This window comes from Puma concolor, chromosome B4 (genome assembly GCF_028749965.1).
Source record: "Puma concolor isolate L17-30 chromosome B4, mPumCon1.1.hap2, whole genome shotgun sequence".
NCBI classification, from domain to species: Eukaryota; Metazoa; Chordata; class Mammalia; order Carnivora; family Felidae; genus Puma; species Puma concolor.
The window spans coordinates 11,593,993-11,613,177 of NC_141673.1; the positions used below are offsets into that span (position 1 = coordinate 11,593,993).

General features: G+C 50.4%; 1 long non-coding RNA gene across 3 annotated transcripts in view; it reads right to left on the bottom strand.

Moving 5' to 3' along the window:
* The window catches only part of LOC147578914 (uncharacterized), a 107,974-nt gene that overhangs the window by 88,225 nt on the left and 564 nt on the right, over positions 1–19,185 (bottom strand). The gene's annotated exons all lie outside the window — the stretch shown is intronic.

Here is a 19,185-nt window from a genome sequence, read left to right on the forward strand (position 1 = left end):
GGGGACAGGACTTTGGATTTTATGCTAGTGCGAGGAGAGCTGCTGACCCACACATGCCAGGGAAAATCACCACTGAGCTTTCTGTGCAAAATTTACCATGCCAGAGCCAGGGCGAATAGAAGTAAGGTATGTCCCGTCAGAATGGCTAAAATGAACAGGTCAGGCAATGACAGATGCTGGTGAGGATGCGAAGAAAGAGGATCCGTTCTGCACTGCTGGTGGGAATGCAAGCTGGTGCAGCCACTCTGGAAAACAGTATGGAGGTGACTCAAAAAACTAAAAAGACAACTACCCTGCGACCCAGCAATTGCACTACTAGGCATTTATCCAAGGAATACAGGTGTGCTGTTCTGAAGGGACACATGCACCCCAATGTTTATAGCAGCACTATCAACGACAGCCCAAGTATGGAAAGGGCCCGAATGTCCATCGATGGATGAATGGATAAAGAAGATGTGGTACATAGATACAATGGAGTATTACTCGGCAATCAAAAAGAAGGAAATCTTGCATTTACAACAACATGGATAGAACTAGTGGGTATTATGCTAAGCAAAATTAGTTACTCAGAGAAAGACAAATATCATAGGACTTCGCTTATATGTGGAATTTAAGATACAAATGTTCCCTTATGTTTATAAGGGAAGGGAAGCAAAAATACTATAAAAACAGGGAGAGGGACAAAACAAAAGAGACTCTTAGATATAGAGAACGCACTGAGGGCTGCTGGAGTGGTTGTGGGTGGGAGGATGGGCTAAATGGCAAGGGGCACTAAGGAGGACACTTGTTGGGATGAGCACTGGGTGTTATATGTAGGGGATGAATCACCGGAATCCACTCCTGAAGTCATTATTGCACTATATGCTAACTAACTTGGATGTGAATTTTAAACATCTCTGAATGAAAAATAAATTTAAAAAAAAAGAAGGTATGTCCCTTTCCTAAAGCTCATAGTTTTACTTGAATTATGTACTTGGGATTTGCAATCTGCCCTTTTCCATTCAGTTAAGCTCTATTTACACAGCTCCTTCTATGAGTGGAACAGCTTTTAGTAAAAAACCCATAAGTAAAGACAATATTAAAGGTAGAAAATGAAAACCCTGGAAGGGAGAAAGAAGCAGTATGACAAAAAGTACAAGCTTCCTGGCAAGCAAGGCAAGAAGGGAAACACCGTCAATTCTGTAGCTTTCATGGTCCAAGTCAACATTTCAGTTGCTAGAGAGAAGAAAAAATGTTTCTCGATCTCACGCTCTCTGAAGAAGAGAGAAAACACGCATGAAATAATAATTAACAACTCGAGGCTACAAGTAGAGAACTCCAGGGGAGCCTGGGTGGCTCAGTCGGTTGACTCTTGATTTCGGCTCAGGCCATGATCCCAGGGTCGTGGGATAGAGCCCCATGTCAGGCTCCTTGCTGAGTGTGGATTCTGCTTAAGATTCTCTCTCTCTCTCTCTCTCTCTCTCTCTCTCTCTCTCTCTCTCTCCCCCCCCCCCGCCGACCCTTGCACTTCTCCCTGCTCACGAGCTCTCTTTCCCTCTAAAATAAAAAAAAATTACAATTAAAAGAATATATATTAAAAAAAAAAATAAAAGTAGTTGGGGTGCCCAGGTGGCTTAATTGGTTAAGTGTCTGACTTTGGCTCAGGTCATGATCTCACAGCTCGTGGGTCCAAGCCCCGCATCGGGCTCTGTGCTGACAGCTCAGAGCTCAGAGCCTGGAGCCTGCTTTGGATTCTGTGTCTCCCTCTCTCTCTGCCCCTCCCCTGCTCATTCTCTCATTCTCTCTCTCTCTCCCTCTCTCTCTCTCTCTCTCAAAAATAAAATAAACGTTAAAAAAAATAAAAAATAAAAAAATAAAAGTAGAGAGAGCCGAAAGAGCACCCCAGCCAGAGCCGACACGGAAGTCTCAGCATCCTTGCCTCTCAGGGCGGACGTCCCTTGAGGGCAGCAGACAAGGGCAGCAGAAAAGGGCAGGTGGGAGAGCACGGACAGGAGAGTTAGAAAGGCCTGTGTTTGAGGGGCGCCTGGGTGGCGCAGTCGGTTAAGCGTCCGACTTCAGCCAGGTCACGATCTCGCGGTCTGTGAGTTCGAGCCCCGCGTCAGGCTCTGGGCTGATGGCTCAGAGCCTGGAGCCTGTTTCCGATTCTGTGTCTCCCTCTCTCTCTGCCCCTCCCCCGTTCATGCTCTGTCTCTCTCTCTGTCCCAAAAATAAATAAAAAACGTTGAAAAACAAAAAATTAAAAAAAAAAAAAGGCCTGTGTTTGAAGCCCAGCCCTACCCTTGACCAGCTGTGTGATGCAAGCAAGAGATAGCAGAGATAGCCTCCCAGAGCCTTCGTTTCTTCATCTGCAAAATGGGTTTAATAATCCCTACACGGGATTAGCAGCTGGAATGCTCCAAGGAGACCTTGAACATGAAAGCTCCCAGTGTCATGCCTGGATGCAGGTGGTGCTCCATGAAGAGTAATAATAATCACGACTGAAATCTATCCAGCCCCCCTCTTCGCGCCAGGCATTAACGTAGACACTTTACATTCTAATGCTAACAGCAACGTTGTGAGGTAAGTCCTATTTATTAGCCCCATTTTACAAAAGAGGAAATGAGGATCAGAGAGATTAAGATCAATGCCCAAAGTCACACAGCAGGAATATGGTGGAGCTGGGACAGTAAGCCGGGCAGTCTATTGGCACCGCGATTCTAACCCCCATTCTAATCCACTTCTCTAACAGTGGTCTCTTGGCCCCCTTCACTTCATCTTCAGCCCCCAGTACATACCCACTCAGTCTGCTAGAGTGCTCACAGCTGAAAAGGAGCACTTACCATAGAACCAAATCCCTGACCCATTCGCTCACCTCACACCTCCTTCCCATGCTCTGTCTCTCTCCTTGTCTTAGCTGGAAAACCAGGCTAAACTTTTTCCCCAAGGACAGTCCTTTAGAGTCTATTGCTCTGCCTGAGAGACTGGCAAAGGGCTCACGGAGGTAAGACTCAAAGCTGGCCATGAAAGAGGAGGACTCTTCCCACGGGCTCCTGGTAGGGAAATCTGGTAACTAAAGGTACAGAGGAATGTCCTTGGTGGGGGCAGAGGGCTCATACCAGGAGAAATAGAGAAAGAAATTCTCCCCCCTAAAGGGATAGATGGGGGTGCTGGGCGGGGGTGGGGGATGCTCTACAAGTTGTGCGCTCAGTGGCTGCTGGGGAGGGAGGAGTTAACAGCGGGATGGCTCCCCCACCAGCTGCGACCAGGGTGACACTGACAGATTACAGCGTGTCCTCCGCACTAATAACGCTGCGGAGTCCTCTCCTGCCAGCTCCGGCTCCAGTGGATCAATACCAAAAGGCGCACGCTGAAAATCCTCAGCCAACTCCCTCCAAGGCTTGGACACTTTAAAGCCCAGAACCGCAGAGTAGGAGGGACCTTGGAGGTCAGTTCATTCCCTGGACTGGGAGTTCCTTGGGCTAGGAATGGTATCCCGCTCACCTTGGCATCCCCTGTCCCATCACAGGGCTGGGCAAGGACCGGTAGGACTCCAAAAGTGTGCCGAGTGAATGGACCAACCTCCCGGCCAATGCAGGAGTCCTCAAAAGAACACTTCTCTGGCAATGGTCCCTCTCCCTCTACTTGTATACCTCCGGCAACAGGAGGCTCCCCACCTTCCCCAAGCACACAGAACCTTCCTTTGTTTGGACAGATCTGACCACTAAAATCACCTTCCCTGTTTTGAATGAACTTCCCCTCCCATTTATTTGTCCACAAACTTCTATTTCCCAATTTCTTCCTCTTCCCTTGTCCCTTTCCCAAATCATCCAGTAATCCAGTTCTCACCTCCTGGGATGCTGAAGTTACATGGCCGAGGAGGGATAAGAAGGGAATTCACATTCACTGAGTACCTGCTCTAGGCGACGTATGTCAGAAACCTAAATGCGATGTCTCACATCATCCTCAAGCTGACATGAGGTGAGTGCTACTGTCCCTATCTGACAGATGAGGATGCCGTAGCTCAGAGAGGTTAAGTCACTTGCCCAGAGTCACTCCGACACACAGCAGCTGAGCTGGGGCGGAATCCAGGTCCGTGGGCTCCCACCATGCCATCGCAACCCAGGGGTGCCCAGCACGAATATTTCCCATGTCTTGTTCTCGGCCTGGCCTCGGATGAGTCTGGAAAGACGTAACCGGACCTCTAATCCCCCATCCCCAGGGGAGAAGGAGGGAGCTGCCAGACTGTGGGCTCCTGGCCCCGAGCTTGCTGCTTCCCACATCCCCCCAGCCCAGACTGGGGCCTCCAAATGGCATTTCTCAGGGAAGGGAACCAGGGCCAGGGCTCCTCGGAGAAATGGCGGATTCCAGGACTTGGAAAGTACAAGATGAATCTGGAACATTTGTTCTTCCAGAAAGCCAGGAAGTTATCAAAGACTACTCAGGCTGGGTCACAAGGCCCAGCGGTCGACTTGAAGGGGCTCCCAGGGCCAGAGATGAGATCATCTCAGCACTGAAAAAGGGAGGACACCAGAGAACCTGCTTGTTATTTTGAAAACTGGTTTCAAAACAGAAGCAGGGGACAAACAAAATAATGTATGTATTACATGTTATTACACACATTATACACATATTAGATCGAAAATGTAAGACTATATCTATGTATAGGCTCCCACCCTGCCTGGGAGAACTCTGCACACTGTGAATGCTTGTTCAGATGCAGCCTGGAAACCTCTGGAGAAGGATCCTGTGCCCCCAGCCCATTCCAGCCAGGGCACTTCTGCTCCCCCCCCCCCCCCGCATCCCCCCCCACCGACCCTGCCTTTACTTCCACAGTGAGGAACAACGGGGAGATGAACCTCTGGGAAGCGCTCACTGGCACTGAAGCTTCGGGAGGGAAGTGGCTTGCCCAGAATTCCCTGCTGGCCACTCAGGCCGGACCTCCCGGACTCCTGAGTCCATGGCCTTGCTGTCAGCCCAGGGACCAAGGCCCAGCTCCGGGGTGCACCAGATGAGCTGGAACTCCTCCAGGCGTCAGCATGAGACCTCAGACAGGGACTGTCCCAGACCCACGGGCCACCTGTCTCCCTCTCAGCACACCTCCAGTCCTGCCAAACACCTACCTGTCGTGGCGGCCCCCCCACTCCACAGCCTGGCCCCCACCCAAGTCTCTCTCCAGGCCCCACTGGTCCTCATTCTCTCATCTCCATCCTGTCACCGCGTCCTCCTCCACCAAGTCCAGCCCTCTGGCATGTCTCCCACTCCCTCCAAGACCTCCTGACCCTTGCTCAAACCACAATTTAGTGGTAACACTCTTCAAGATCACCCTAAAGAGTCAGGACTCAATTCCCTGCAGGCTGTTCCCAAAGCCCATGCTTATGATTAGCCACGCACTTGTCTTTTCTTACCTTTTGGGCTTGGGTCTGGATAGAACCTCTCTAGAAGAAAACACCAGAAACCAGTAAGAGTGTTCACTTCCGGGGAGGGAGGGCTGGAAGCAGGGATGTGACCACAAGCGCCTTCACTGGGCACCTTCTGAATTTTGTACCACATGCATAAAAAAATCTACATAAAATTAATGAATTAGTTTTAGCAAAGGTGAGCATTAAAAAGTAAAAAAGACGGGGCGCCTGGGTGGCTTAGTCGGTTAAGTGTCTGACTCTTGGTTTCGGCTCAGGTGGTGATCTCACAGTTTCATGGGTTCAAGACCCACATCGGGCTCTGCACTGACAGCACGGAGCCTGCTTAGAATTCTCTCTCTCCCTCTCTCTCTGCCCTTCTCCCCACTTGCACTGCCTCCATCTCCCTCGACATAAATAAACTTTAAAAAACAAAACAAAAAGCAAAAAAAAAGACACGTCCTGACTCTTACTATCACTAGTTCTATGACCTTGGACAACTTACTTAAGCACCTCAAGTCTCAGGCTTTTCAGCTAAAAAGTGGGGATGATAATAGTACCTGCCTTGCAAAGTAGGCAACAAGCCAATGCTCAGGAAGCAGTTGGCACGATGCTTGGCAAAGGGTCAGCGCTCAACAAACGTGACTGAGGGTCTTCTCTTTGGCCATGCCCTTGAAATTCTGAACTCTGATGGCAAGAACCACAGTGTTCAACTCTGGATCTCAAGCCTAGCGCAGCTCCTGGAGTGATCACTCAAAGTCTTGATGTGTTTTCTTCCATCTATGACACACAAATTCACTGTCCCCACGATGGCTTTCAAGGCCCGTCTCTGGCTGCCCCCCATCTTTCCGGCTGCCCCCCTGTCCCATCAAGTGCCCGATGACTTTTGACAGCTCTTGCACATCGCCCCCGACTCTCCCCCTGCCCCCGCCCCACCCCACCCCACCCCACCTCCAGGCTCCTTTTGCCTGGTCATCTGCAAACTTGTCTCATCCTTCAAGATCCCGCCAAAGGCTTCCTCCTCTGTGTGGCCTGCTCCCCTGCCCTTGGTAGACTCACTCAACCCCATGACACTTAGAACAGACCTCCGAGAAGCGCCTGCCAAACTGTATTGTTTGCTCTCTGCCCTCTGTCTCCCCCGCCCTCTGTCTCCTCCCCTCCCAGGAGGACACGGGCTGTGCTTTTGGTCTCTGCGTCCCTAGTACTTAGCACACGGCGGGCACGTAGGAAGCGTTTGTTGAACAAATACATGAGTGAACGAATGAATGAATCATTCCTGGCCACTTGGTCACCCGGCAGCCTTCAGGGGCCAAATCACAGTGAGTCAGTCACACCCTGCCCGGGCCTCGGAGTGAAAGCAGTGGCCTCTCTTTGAAGTCTCTTCACAGGCTCCAACCCAGACGCTGCACCTCTCAGCCTGAGTGTGTCCGGAGAGCGCTGGTGAGCTATTCGGCACTGCGGCTTCTAGAGGCTGAGTGGCCTGAGGGAGCCCGCCTGCCTCTCCCCTGCCCGCCACAGACGTCAGCTAAAGCCCTCAGTGAGAGGGACAGGAAGGAATGGGGGCAGAAAGGCAACTAAGATAGCCCCTGTCCTCGCCGACAAGTACGGGCACGGAGGAGGCAGACGCCTGGTCTCCCCCATTCAATCTGCCACCAGCCACTCTGCTCGGGGCCTTTACACAAGCCCTGTCACCTCGCTGAGCTTCAATTTCCTCTTCAGACGTGGGTGGAAAGACTCGCCTCCTCTCACGTACCAGGATTATTTAGCAAATGGAACCGGGTGATCTCTGTAAACTGCTCAAGAAACTGTGACAACCCGTACGGGTGTTATTGGTTTTGCTGCCGTTGTTTATGTAACAATAATGGATAAGCGAAGCCCTCTCCTCAGCAACCGTAGTGACTTGCACATAGGAGCTGTTTAGATGTTTCATACCTGGAAATGCAGTCCTGGTGAGGGGCTGGACATTTCATGCCTTGGGGAGCAGCGCCATCCTGCGGCCAGAACTCAGAACACATGGCTATTCTGGTAAACGGATCAGGGTGCGAGGGGGCAGCGGGAAACCCCCGCGGAGGTCATTTGGGGACAGATGCCAAGAAAGTCAGTCTGACACCAGGGCACAAGGACAAGTTTCTTCGCCCCCGGAGCTGGTATAGGCTCAGCGTATAAATAGGTACGACAAGGGTTTAAATAGGTAAACCCACGGGATTATCTCTCTATAAACGGGTCTTTGGAGGAACCAGAGTGCCCGAGGAGCAGCCCGACGGCACGTGCAGGTGGTCTGGCCTGGCCCTGCGAATGACACTGCTCATCCTTCATCCAAGGGGACTTGAGCTTGGCTCTACCACTCACAAGCTGTGTGACCTTGAGCAGACTTCTGCCCTCCCTGGGCTCCGGTTTTCTCACGTGTGCAACGAGGTCATAATCCCTGCCCTGACCACCTCAAAGAGTTGTTGGGAATGTCAAATGGGCTAAGGAGAACACGACCAGTTCCTAAACGGTAAAACGCTGTACAAACATGATGTACGTTTCTTATTACCATTTGCAATAACAGCAATTCATATCTGGCATTTATTAAGCTGTTCACTATATGCTAAACCCTTCACCATGTAATGTCATTTAACTTCTACAAAGCTCTAAAAAAACAGGTACTTTTGGGGCGCCTGGGTGGCGCAGTCGGTTAAGCGTCCGACTTCAGCCAGGTCACGATCTCGCGGTCCGTGGGTTCGAGCCCCGCGTCGGGCTCTGGGCTGATGGCTCAGAGCCTGGAGCCTGTTTCCGATTCTGTGTCTCCCTCTCTCTCTGCCCCTCCCCCGTTCATGCTCTGTCTCTCTCTGTCCCAAAAATAAATAAACGTTGAAAAAAAAATTTAAAAAAAAATAAATAAAATAAAAAATAAAAAAATAAAAATAAAAAAACAGGTACTTTTAAGAAGCCCATTTTGCAGATGAAGACATTGAGGTTTAGAGAAGTTTAAAGTTTTGTCCAAAGGCACACTCAGCTAGTAAGGAGGAGTCAATATTTGCACGCAGGACAGCGGGATTCCCAAATCCAGTAGTCGACCACATGCCATGTTGTCTCAATAGTTCCAGGCACTGAACGGGGATTTGAACGTAGCCCCTGATGCGCAGCGGCAGGTGTCTTAAAGGAAACAAAGTAACTACCGACATTTCTCCTCTTTTGCCCAGGGAGGTCGGCTTCCTTCCCAGCTCTATCTCAGCATCTCCTTTTGATGTGGGAGCCTCGTGAAAGAGGGGAGCCCTTGGGCTCTGCGCCTGGAGTCCTGTTCACAGCCAAGGCCAGAGAATCCCAAAACGTTCCCTTTCTGGGTCCACGCCTGGAAGAAGGCTGTGCACACTCCTACATGCAAAGGAGAGAGAATGGCAAAAGCAGGTAGGGGACAAGGTCCCCGTAACATCGAAAAGATGCGCCAAATCTGTTCGAAGACGGTGGCTATTTCTCCACCATCGTGATGCCTCTCACAGGCCTAGAGCGCTTCGGAGCTTATGAGTGTCCCTTACCCATTTTCTCACTATCTGGCCCCAGAGCACTCCCTTGAGGTCAGAATCCCCAGCCCTACCCTACAGATGAAGAAACCGAGGTTGAAGATGAAATGAGTTACCCATGGCCACGATGCAGGAGGGTGGCAGAGAGGGAATCAAGATTCCAGAGTACAAACTGCAGACTCCCGAGGCCCACGGCTGCTTCTAATTGACAGCCTGGATGTGCCACGAGCTGGCTGTATGACCACACAAGCCACTGAGCCTTGGTTGCTTTATGGAAGAGATCCCGCCAGCTCGGAGGACTTTGTGTCCTCTATTCACATCCTTGAGCCATAAAGACAAGGATGTTCTGCAGCATTGGCGGGTATTACAGAGAGGCAACTGGGACTTCGGCTCCTTTGGGAAGCTCTTCCCGACTGCCCACGGATGAGTTGTTATCCCTCATCGTGCTCCCGGTGCATTCACAGCACTGCATTGTAATCTGTCTGCAAATTCCCAAAGGGCCAGGCAGCAAGCACACTTGAACATGAATATGGGCGGACAGGATGCAGGAGGGAAGAGTGGGGACTGGGGCAAAGTACCTGGCGTAGGCTACAACACTTATTCTGCTCCGGCTTCTTGTCACCGTGCGGGAAAGCCAACCCAGTGTTGCTAGATCATAAGAGAAGCCACAAATCTGGATTTCCACGTGAAATCTGCTTTTTAAAGGTCTACTCAAAACATATTTCGTTAAGCACTCGATAGGTATTGCACCCCTGCATCAGCCACATCTGTTTTCCCACTAGGCTTTGAGTTACTTGAGCTCATGACTGGTTCTCTCTCTGAACTCTGAGTGGCCAACTCAGGGCCGGGGTCCCCACAAGTGGCCATCGATCGCTCCAGTCAAAGCCCCACAGGCTTCTGGTGACCATGCTAATTCAGCTGGCCTGGATTAAGGCACTCTTTCAAGCACTGTACGTATTATCTGACTTAATTCTCACTACCTACCTCCTCTGATTCCACCCATTTAACAGACAAGGAAGCCGAGACTCAGTTGCCTGACTTGCCCAAGGCCATGAAGCTAGCGGTGACCTGGATTCAAATTCAGACAGTCTGTCCCCACGGATGTCTGTTTTCATTGCCTTGAAACCGTATCTCCCATGAGACCTCCTTAAATATCACCTGCAGTCACTTAGCCCCAACAAGTCTCTCCAGGCACCCACCAGGCACAGTTTCTAGTCCTAAGGCCAGCGGGAGCCAAGGCGGGCAGAAGGAAAGAGAACGACGTCTGTGCTGCAGAAAGTGGGCCTGAGGTCCCGGGAGGGGCACCTATTAGTTCAAGAGCCAGACTGAGCCAAAACCAGTGTGTGCCTTTGTCCCCACCACCTCCCAGCTTCCGGAAGAAGAGCAAGCAAGCACAGGGCAGAGAGAAGCAGCCAGGGAGAGACCTGGTTATTGCTCATTGCTCATCCCATTGAAACAATCAAGCACTCTCTCAACTAGCTAAATGGTTCCAAAGGAAGTCACCAGGGCTGCAAATCCTGATATATCTCAGGCCCCAGCAGAGAAGCGGATGGCTCAGCACTTGGAGAGATGCCCGCACGAGGCAGGAAGTGGGGTGGATGATTCAACAGGTACCTCTCTATTCTGAGAGCTGATCCTGTGATGGGTGAGTGTACATCCAGCTGAGATGAAAAAAAATAAAATAAATTTGAATGCAGACCATCAGAACATACGGCAAGCCTCCCTTTCCCGCGGGGGACTTGAAGCGTCCTTTGGGGCTTTAATCCCTCCAGGTTTTCTATTTTTACGAATTTGTTGGGGCCACAGGGCTCTCAGGAGGCTGGCGTGAGCTGGTGACTCAAGGCTTCCCTTCCTCCCAGCACACCGTCCGACGGGTTTGCCATCAGGTACGTGCCCCGACCTTCATGAAGAGGTTTGCGGTTTGCACGCACACCTGGACCGCTGTTCCAACTGCACCTTTACCGGCGGCCTGACCGCGGGCAAAACGTGCCTCCTCACTGCACCTCGGCCTTCTCATCTAGAAAGTGGGGTGATAACCCCCGTGGTGGTTCACAGAAGGCACACGAGGAGGTGCAGGTGGATGCGCGCTGGAAAAAGCGCCGGCCCCACGGACAGATCACCACCAGCCGACCTTGGTGAATCCGTCAGAACAGTCTGGGATACACCCGCACGCCAGGCAGGGCCAGACTCCCCTTAGTCAATCTTGTGAGGCTGACGCATCACCAGACGATCCATCTATTAACGGAGAGCACAAGAAATGTTAGCCTGACCAGCCTGTGCTTCCCGGCAGCGAAAGCTCCGTATGGGTTCATGGTCTTGCGGGGCTGCTTGGTGGGAGGGAGTGGGAACAAGTAACGGGATTATTCAGAAGAAGCATTTCTCAGCAGAGGCGGCTTGAGGGGACGGCCTTGCCCAGGGACATGGCGGGGGGCGGTGGCTGCTGCTCAGGCCAGTGTGGCCAAGAAGCCGTGCCCTGGACAACGCCAGGCCTCTGGCTCTGTGACTCTCCCCTTCCCACAAGTTCATTCACTCCTCTGAGCAGATTTCCCTTGATAAACCACGAGCACAGCCCAGGCCTCCTCCCGACCAGACTTCCTCCGAAACTCTGGCTTTTGCTCTGTCCTAAACTCTTCAGTCACACCTTTGCAGACAACCAACTGGTTACTCTTAGAAAAGGCCAGGTGCATCTGTAGCAGATTTTAGGCTCCTCAGACGGTCACGACAACGTCTCTCACTCCACGCGCTCTTCTAGAACCTTGCGCCTGTGACTCGCTGGTAACCAACAGAAGGGCCGCCTGACTTCTGAGACCGGGTTGTAGAGGGCCATGCCGCTGCCAGCTTGTTAGTCAGAATACCTGTTCCGGACATCTTTGGCCCCCTTGTATGTCGTCTGACTGCCCCGGGGCCGCCATGTTGTGAGAAAGCTCAACTCCCTGTGTGGACTCACCATATAGCGAGGCTCTAAGGCTAAATGGAGACAGAGACACAGAGAGAGAGAGAGAAGGTTCTAGCTAGCCTCCAGCTACTCCAGGTCCACCTGCACCTAACTAATACGGCCCGGGAGGCCCCAGGCTAGAACTAGACAACCCCTTCCCAAATTCCTGGCCTACAGAAGCCAACAGAGACAACAAAAGGATTATTGTGGCTTTCAGCTGCCAAATTTTGGAGGGAGGTGTCACCCAGTAATAGATAACTGGAACAGAGGGCATCTGATTTCCCTCCTGCCGAGGGTGACCAGACCTCCCAGTTGGCACAGGGCAGTCCCAATTTATACTTTGGTCTGGTGCAATTTTCGATAGTGGCCCCTTTGTCTCCCCAGAGGGCCCCAACATGGATGGTAAATTACACGGTCACCCTACATCTAGTTGAGATCCCTGAGCACACCACGGATCCCTGACAACTCTTTCCCTCACAGTCTAGAATGATCGAAACACACAAGATGCTCGCACAGAGGCAGCATTCAAGAAATCAATGGTTGTTCACTCGTCCCTTCCTCTTCTTCCGGTTTCGTTCCATCTGGGTGCTCATCAGTTTTGCCAAAGAGACGTCTTAGGGAGCAGCCCCTTCACAAGCTCCGGAGTGCCTTCCCCTAGTAAGTGTGCCTCAGTGAATACATGGCCTCTATGGTACAAACACAGCTTCCAGACCAGATCCCTGTTGCGCAGCCCCTCCTGTGGGGAACTTCTGGAGCCCTCACTGATCTTCAAGATAGGAAGGGTCTGAGTAAATTAGAGATCGCAGAGGCAAGAGACGGTGGGAGGGAGCGAGAAAGAGAACCTCCCAAACCTCAGGGAAGGTCTTCCCCACCACCCTGTAAGGGATGGGAGGTGGTGGTGGTTGTTGTTTTAATGTTTATTTATTTTCGAGAGAGACACAGGCAGTGTGAGTGGGAGGGGGGCAGACAGAGGGGAGGAAAAGAATCCCCAGCAGGCTCTGCACTGTCAGTGCAGAGCCCGATGCGGGGTTTGAACCCGCAAACTGTTGAGATCATGACCTGAGCTGAAATCAAGAGTCGGATGCTCAACCGACTGAGCCACTCAGGCACCCCAGGGATGGGAGCTTTTGAAGCCACAAAACTGCTCTCAAACAGTGGCTGTTACTCCTCGGACCAAGCATCCAACTGGGCGGAGCCTGCTTCTCCCCACCCACATTGATGGGAGGGTTGAACTCTTGGAAAGAATCAAAGAGATGATTAATTATGTAATTACTTACGGGTGCCTGGGTGGCTCAGTCGGTTCAGTGTCCGACTTTGGCTCAGGGCATGATCTCACAGTTCGTGGGTTCGAGCCCTGCATCGGGCTCTGTGCTGACAGCTGCCTCGGAGCCTGGAGCCTGCTTTGGATTCTGTGTCTCTCTCTCTGCCCCTCCCCCACTTGCGTTCTGTCTCTCTCCCTCTCAAAAATAAACGGATATTAAAAAAATTTTTAATCTTAAAAAAAAATCATGTTAATTAATTACGTAAAGCACTAACACAGCGCCTGGCATATACAGTCAACAGTCAAAAATACTACTTTCCTCTTTAAGATATTAGAGGTTCCTATTAGAAAATGCCTTTGTGGGCCCCCTGGGTGGCTCAGTCAGTTGGGCATCTGACTCAATTCCAGCTCAGGTCATGATCTCAGGATTATGGGATTGAGTCCCGTGTCTGTCTCCACACTGAGCATGGAGCCTGCTTAAGATTCTCTCTCTCTCTCTCTCTCTCTCTCTCTCTCTCTCTCCCTGTGCCTCTCTCCCTCTCTTTCCCTCTTTCAAATGAAAAAAAAGAAAGAAAGAAAATGCCTTTGCTTTATCTGGAAGGGACAGGGCAGGACAGCACAAAAGGCTGATCAGAAAACAGTAACAAGGGCGCCTCTCACTTCTAGACATGACATGGGGGGAGGTATATGGAGGGTCCGGCAGTCACCTACAGCTTTCCCTTTGCCCAGTCGAGAAATTGTTTTGCAGTCACTGACTCAGACCAGGAGACAAGAATCTCACTACCAATCGTTACATACACAGGATCTTGCTGCAAAGGGGTGGCTCTCAGTGACACCCATTGAATGAATGATCTCATACCAATTTTGACCCTCTTATCCACTGACTTAGTCAACAAATATTTACGGGCACCTACTCCATGTCAAGCCCTGTTCTAGCAACTGGGGATACGAGTCCTCTCTCCATCTTCTCGGGGTGCTCCGTGTGATGGAAGAGACACGTGGATCAAATAGGTACATACAATAATCACTTAATTATCATTGCTGCAAGTGTTAAGGGGAAGCACAGGGTAGGAAGAGGAAGAAAGATGCCCCCGAAGAAGTGACATTTGACCCACAGCTGAAAACTCAGCAAAGAATATACATGCCTTCCAAGCAGGCCCTGAGGGGAGGCCCTGAGGAAGAAGGAATGGCAGAATCCAGAATTTCCAGAATCCAGACCCTGGAAAGAATGTGGGCTGGTCGACTCAAAGAAGATGCCCCAGCCAGCAGCTGAGAAGCAGCTCATCCGTCCTGGCTCCAAGAAGATGGGGCTGCCAGAGAGGTTAGAGGAGAGTGTGTTCACGTGAAGGGCGGGTGTGAACAGAAGGAGGTTAAGAAATCCCCAAAAGGAGGGTGGAAACCAAGCAGGAATCAGAGAGGTCCCGGAGGAGAGGAGAAGAGCGATTCTGAAGTGGCCGTTTTGTTAGAATGCTGACAATGGGGAAACGAGGACCAAGTGGCACTTGAGGTGACGCCAAGAAATAGACAAAGGAGCTGAAAATGTTTACCACACAGAAGTCCATAGAGGGTAAAGTGGCATCGGCAGAGGAATGAGCTCCCTGTCACAGGGCACATCCAAGCAGAGAGAACGGCAATCAGCCAGACAAGGAGACACCTGGTCTGGAGTGAAGGCTGTAGCAGATGAATGACTAAGAGGGTCCCTTGACGCCCCAGCACACAAGAATGGGTCTTTCCTCCTCGGAAGGTCACATAAGGGAACAGAAAGGGCCTGTTCTCTCTGCCAGAAAGCTGTTCCCCTGCCTCTCCCCTGCCTGCTCCCTCTCATCCTCCAGTCTCTGCTCAAATGTCACCTCCCCAGAGGGGCCTCCCCGAACTCCCGCCTTGTAAGTGCTGCACCCCAGATCATTCTCTAACACAGATCCCTGGTGCGGCGTCTTCACCTACTTGTCACTTCTCCGTACACCTGCCCAGCATCTACCTTCCCCTGCTTAAAAGGTACCCTCCTTGAAAGCAACACCCTCGGTCACTTTGCTCCCTGCCGCATCCTCCACACCTGGCCTATACAAGGCACGTGGAGGGTGCTCCACAGATGTCTGTTGAATGAGTAAATAAAATCCCAGCTTTGTCTCCCACTCGCTGTGTGACCTGTGTTAGTGACTTAACCTCTCTGAGCTTCTTCATTCTACCAACGGCAAATTTCGTGTTAAAAGACCATAGTCGTGAGTCATGAATATACATTTCATCTTCAAACGAAATTACGGACCTTGTCACTTATAAACTGCGGTACTAATGTTAGCCATTGTTAGTAATAATGAAAAATTAGTCACTCAATTGCCCAAAGACAGTGTCTGTTTCTCTTCAAAGTGTGAAGACGCTGTGAAATCTTTTGAGAAGTGGGCATCTGCCCCCAAACCTGCATTTTTCCGGCAAGAATGTTAAGGTTTTTATTTTACAGCCTCTAAAAGCAGTATCCAGAGGCCGTGAATACAATAAACATTTCCTGGGTACACTCTGTGTACCTGGCACTGCGCTGAGCCATGAGGCCTCCTCAGAAATAACGCGACCCCACGTTAGAGGAACGCGGGGTCTGGAGTACCAGAGGTGGGGGACACTGGTAACAGACCAGACATGTCGTAAGCACAGCCACGGAGGGTTCCACCAAGTGCTGCAGACATGTAAGGGGAAGGACCCATCTGCAGAGGTCCTTCATGCCCCCAACCTTTTCCAAGCACCAACTATGTGGTAATTCGAGGTGCTGGGATACGACAGTGAACGAGACGTGTAAGATCCCACCTGTCATGAGGCTTACATTCTGAAGGAGACAGTAAGTAAGCAAACAAACAGCAACAAAAACCCAAACAACTAGATAAACGAGGCAAATGTTAGTCATCCAGCAAAACACCAAAGCAGAATCAAAGGAAGCAGGAGCCAGGCGGCCTCCTGAGTTCGAAACCCCAGTTTCACTACACACTGTTGAGCCTAGAGCATTCCTCGATATCTTGATTTCTAAAACAGGAAGGACAGTAGGCTTGACCTCACACGGCTGTGGTGAGAATTCAGTGAGTTAATGCAAATACTTGGAATAGTGCCAGGCATGGGGCCACTGAGCAAGTCAATGAGGACAGGGTGAGGCAACACAGAGGGGCGATCAGGAAATGTCTGTCTGATGAAGACACAAGGGCATTAAGATCTAGGGGAGATGCATTCCAAGCCCCAGAGAACCGCAGGTAAAAAGGTCTCCAGGCAGTAATGAACCTGGGTATGACGCACAAACAGAATGCTGCCAATGAGAAGATGCATTAGAAACTTGCAGCCCACAGAACAGAGTGTGGGATTTTCTCCTCGGGCTAGAGGTAAGCTACTAAACAGCTGGGGAGGGGGAGGCCAGGCATGCTCCGACTTAATGTAAAGGAGGGTCATTCCAGCTGCGTGTGGACAGCGGGGTGGAGAGAAAGAGAGGCAGCAAGGGTGTCCATTGAAAGAAGGAATGAAGGCAAGATCTGCCACCCAAGGCCAGAGACCCACTGTGCAGAATGAGGCAGGACTCTCCAAACCCTCCTCCATCTGGGGACATGTTGAGGCCAAAATATGGGAAAGATGATTAAACTCTGACACAAGGAAGAGACTGCAGTAGATGGCCTGTGAACCCAAGTGAAAGAAAGAAAGGGGAAGAAAGAAAAGAAATGAAATGAAGCAATTGAGCAAAAATACATCTCCTTGGGGTGCCTGGATTGCTCAGTGACTTAAGCATCCCACTCTTGATTTTGGCTCAGGTCATGATCTCATGGGTTGCAGGTTCGAATCCCGCATCAGGCTCTGCACTGACAGTGTGGAGCCTGCTTGTGAGCCTCAATCTCTCTCTCTCTCTCTCTCTCTGCCCCTCCCTTGCTTGTGCCCTCTCTAAATAAATAAATAAACTTAAAAAAATACATCTCCCTTTACATTTAAAAATGTTTTAATGTTATTTTTGAGAGAGAGAGAGAGAGAGAGAGAGAGAGAGAGGGAATGAGCAGGGGAGGGGCAGAGAGAGAGGGAGACACAGAATCTGAAGCAGGCTCCAGGCTCTGAGTTGTCAGCACAGAGCCTCATGCGGGGCTCGAATTCACAAACTGTGAGATCATGACCTGAGCCAAAGTCGGACACTTAACCAACTGAGCCACCCAGGTGCCCCACTCTTTACGTTTTAGAACATATTACAATTAATATTGATCTTCCCTACACTGACACTGAGTACTTACTTATGTGCCCAGGATAATCTACTGAATTTATTTTTTCATTCAATTCTCATAAAACCCCTATCCATTCATTCAACAATTCAACCAATATGTCTTACTGGCACTGCTCTAGGTAAGACAGACAAAACCTCTACTCTTATGGAGCTTATACACTAGAGGCAGAGACAGAACCCAAACAAGGAAACAAAAAAATACTTCAGAGCATGATAAGAACTACAAGGAAGCAGAGTAAGAGGGTGAGGAGGGAGGAGGGAGGAGAAGCCTCTTTAGGAATGGTGGTCAGAGAAGATCTCCTTGAAGAGAGAAGTCTGAACGGAGACACGAATGATGAGCCAGGCACAGGCAAATCTGGGAAAGACTGTTCCAGGCGGAAGGCACAGAAAATGCAGAGGCCCTGCTGGGATAGATAAGAGGTGGATGTACTTAAGGCACAGAAAGATCATGGTACCCATAGCCGAGTCAGTATAGAAGACAGGATGTAAAGTTGGAAGGTAACCAGGGACCAGACAGGCCACAGGAAGCCATTCATGTTTCAACCCTAAGCACATATGGGAAGGGGTGCCTGGGTGGCTCAGTTGGTTGAGCGTCCGACTTCGGTTCAGGTCATGATCTCACAGTTCGTGGGTTCGAGCCCCACATCGGGCTCTGGGCTGACAGCTCGGAGCCTGGAGCCTGCTTCAGATTCTGTGTCTCCCTCTCTCTCTGCCCCTGCCCTGCTCATTCTCTCTCTCTCTCCCTCAAAAATAAATAAACATTAAAATTAAAAAAAAAAAAAAAAAAAACATGGGAAGCTGCTAGAAGACAGTAGATTGCTCTGGGCACCATGTGGAGAAGGAGCCCAGAGGAGCAGGAAGTGGACGCTGGGAGTCTGAGCATGAGCCTGGATACATTGGAGCAAAGTGATAGCACTCATGGTGGATTTTGAAAACAGAATCAAGAGGACTTGGTAAAGGACCAAGTGTGGGAATGTGGTGGGAAACGGAAAAGGAATTACCAATGAGGACTACAAGGTTTCGGCTGAACACCATTACCTGGGTGCCATCAATAAAAATTAGGAAAACTGGAACAGGAGCAGATTGGGAGAAAAGTTATAGAAACAAACAAGGCTATTAATATTTTTTACTATTCTGAGAGAGAGAGAGCATGCGTGCACATGAGAGAGAAAAGGGGCAGAGACAGAGATGGAAAGAATCACAAGTAGGCTCCCCGATGTCAGCGAGGAGCCTGACTGGGGGCTCGATCCCACCAACCGTTGAGATCGTGACCTGAGCAAAAAATCTAGAGTGGGACGCTTAACCAACTGAGCCACCCACGTGCCCCAACAGCTGTTAGTATTTTCAGTTCACAGATGAGTAAGCAGCTTCAGAGAGAGATCGAATAGCCTGTCCCCAAGTTCACGTAAGTGGAATTACTGTTCTCATATGAATGTATTTTTACTCTCATTGCACCCAATATAATTTTATTACCTCTAACTTACAGATGAGGAAACTGAGCCCAGAGATGAGAAGCCTACACAGCTTGCAGGTAGCAGAGCCAAGCAGATATCAGATCTAACAATAGATACATTTTCCGACAGAAGAGACACGCTGGGAGGAATCCCAGACCAGGTAGAAAAGGATGTGAGGTTTGAATAAAAGCACGTCCTCGGATCCTCTTTCAATGCTTTGAAATCCCCCAATAAGATTTCAGGACAAACTCCGGAGACCCGATAGTCATTGAAAGGACAGCACGGTTGCCCTTCGTAGCAAAGCGGTCGCCACTTCAGAATCACAATCGCTAAGCTGATTCCCGGCCTCCAGCTTAGACATAGTTAAATAACCCGTCCGTGGAGGTGAGACCCGCGGTCTCCATCCTACACTTCGGCGCCCCAGAAATC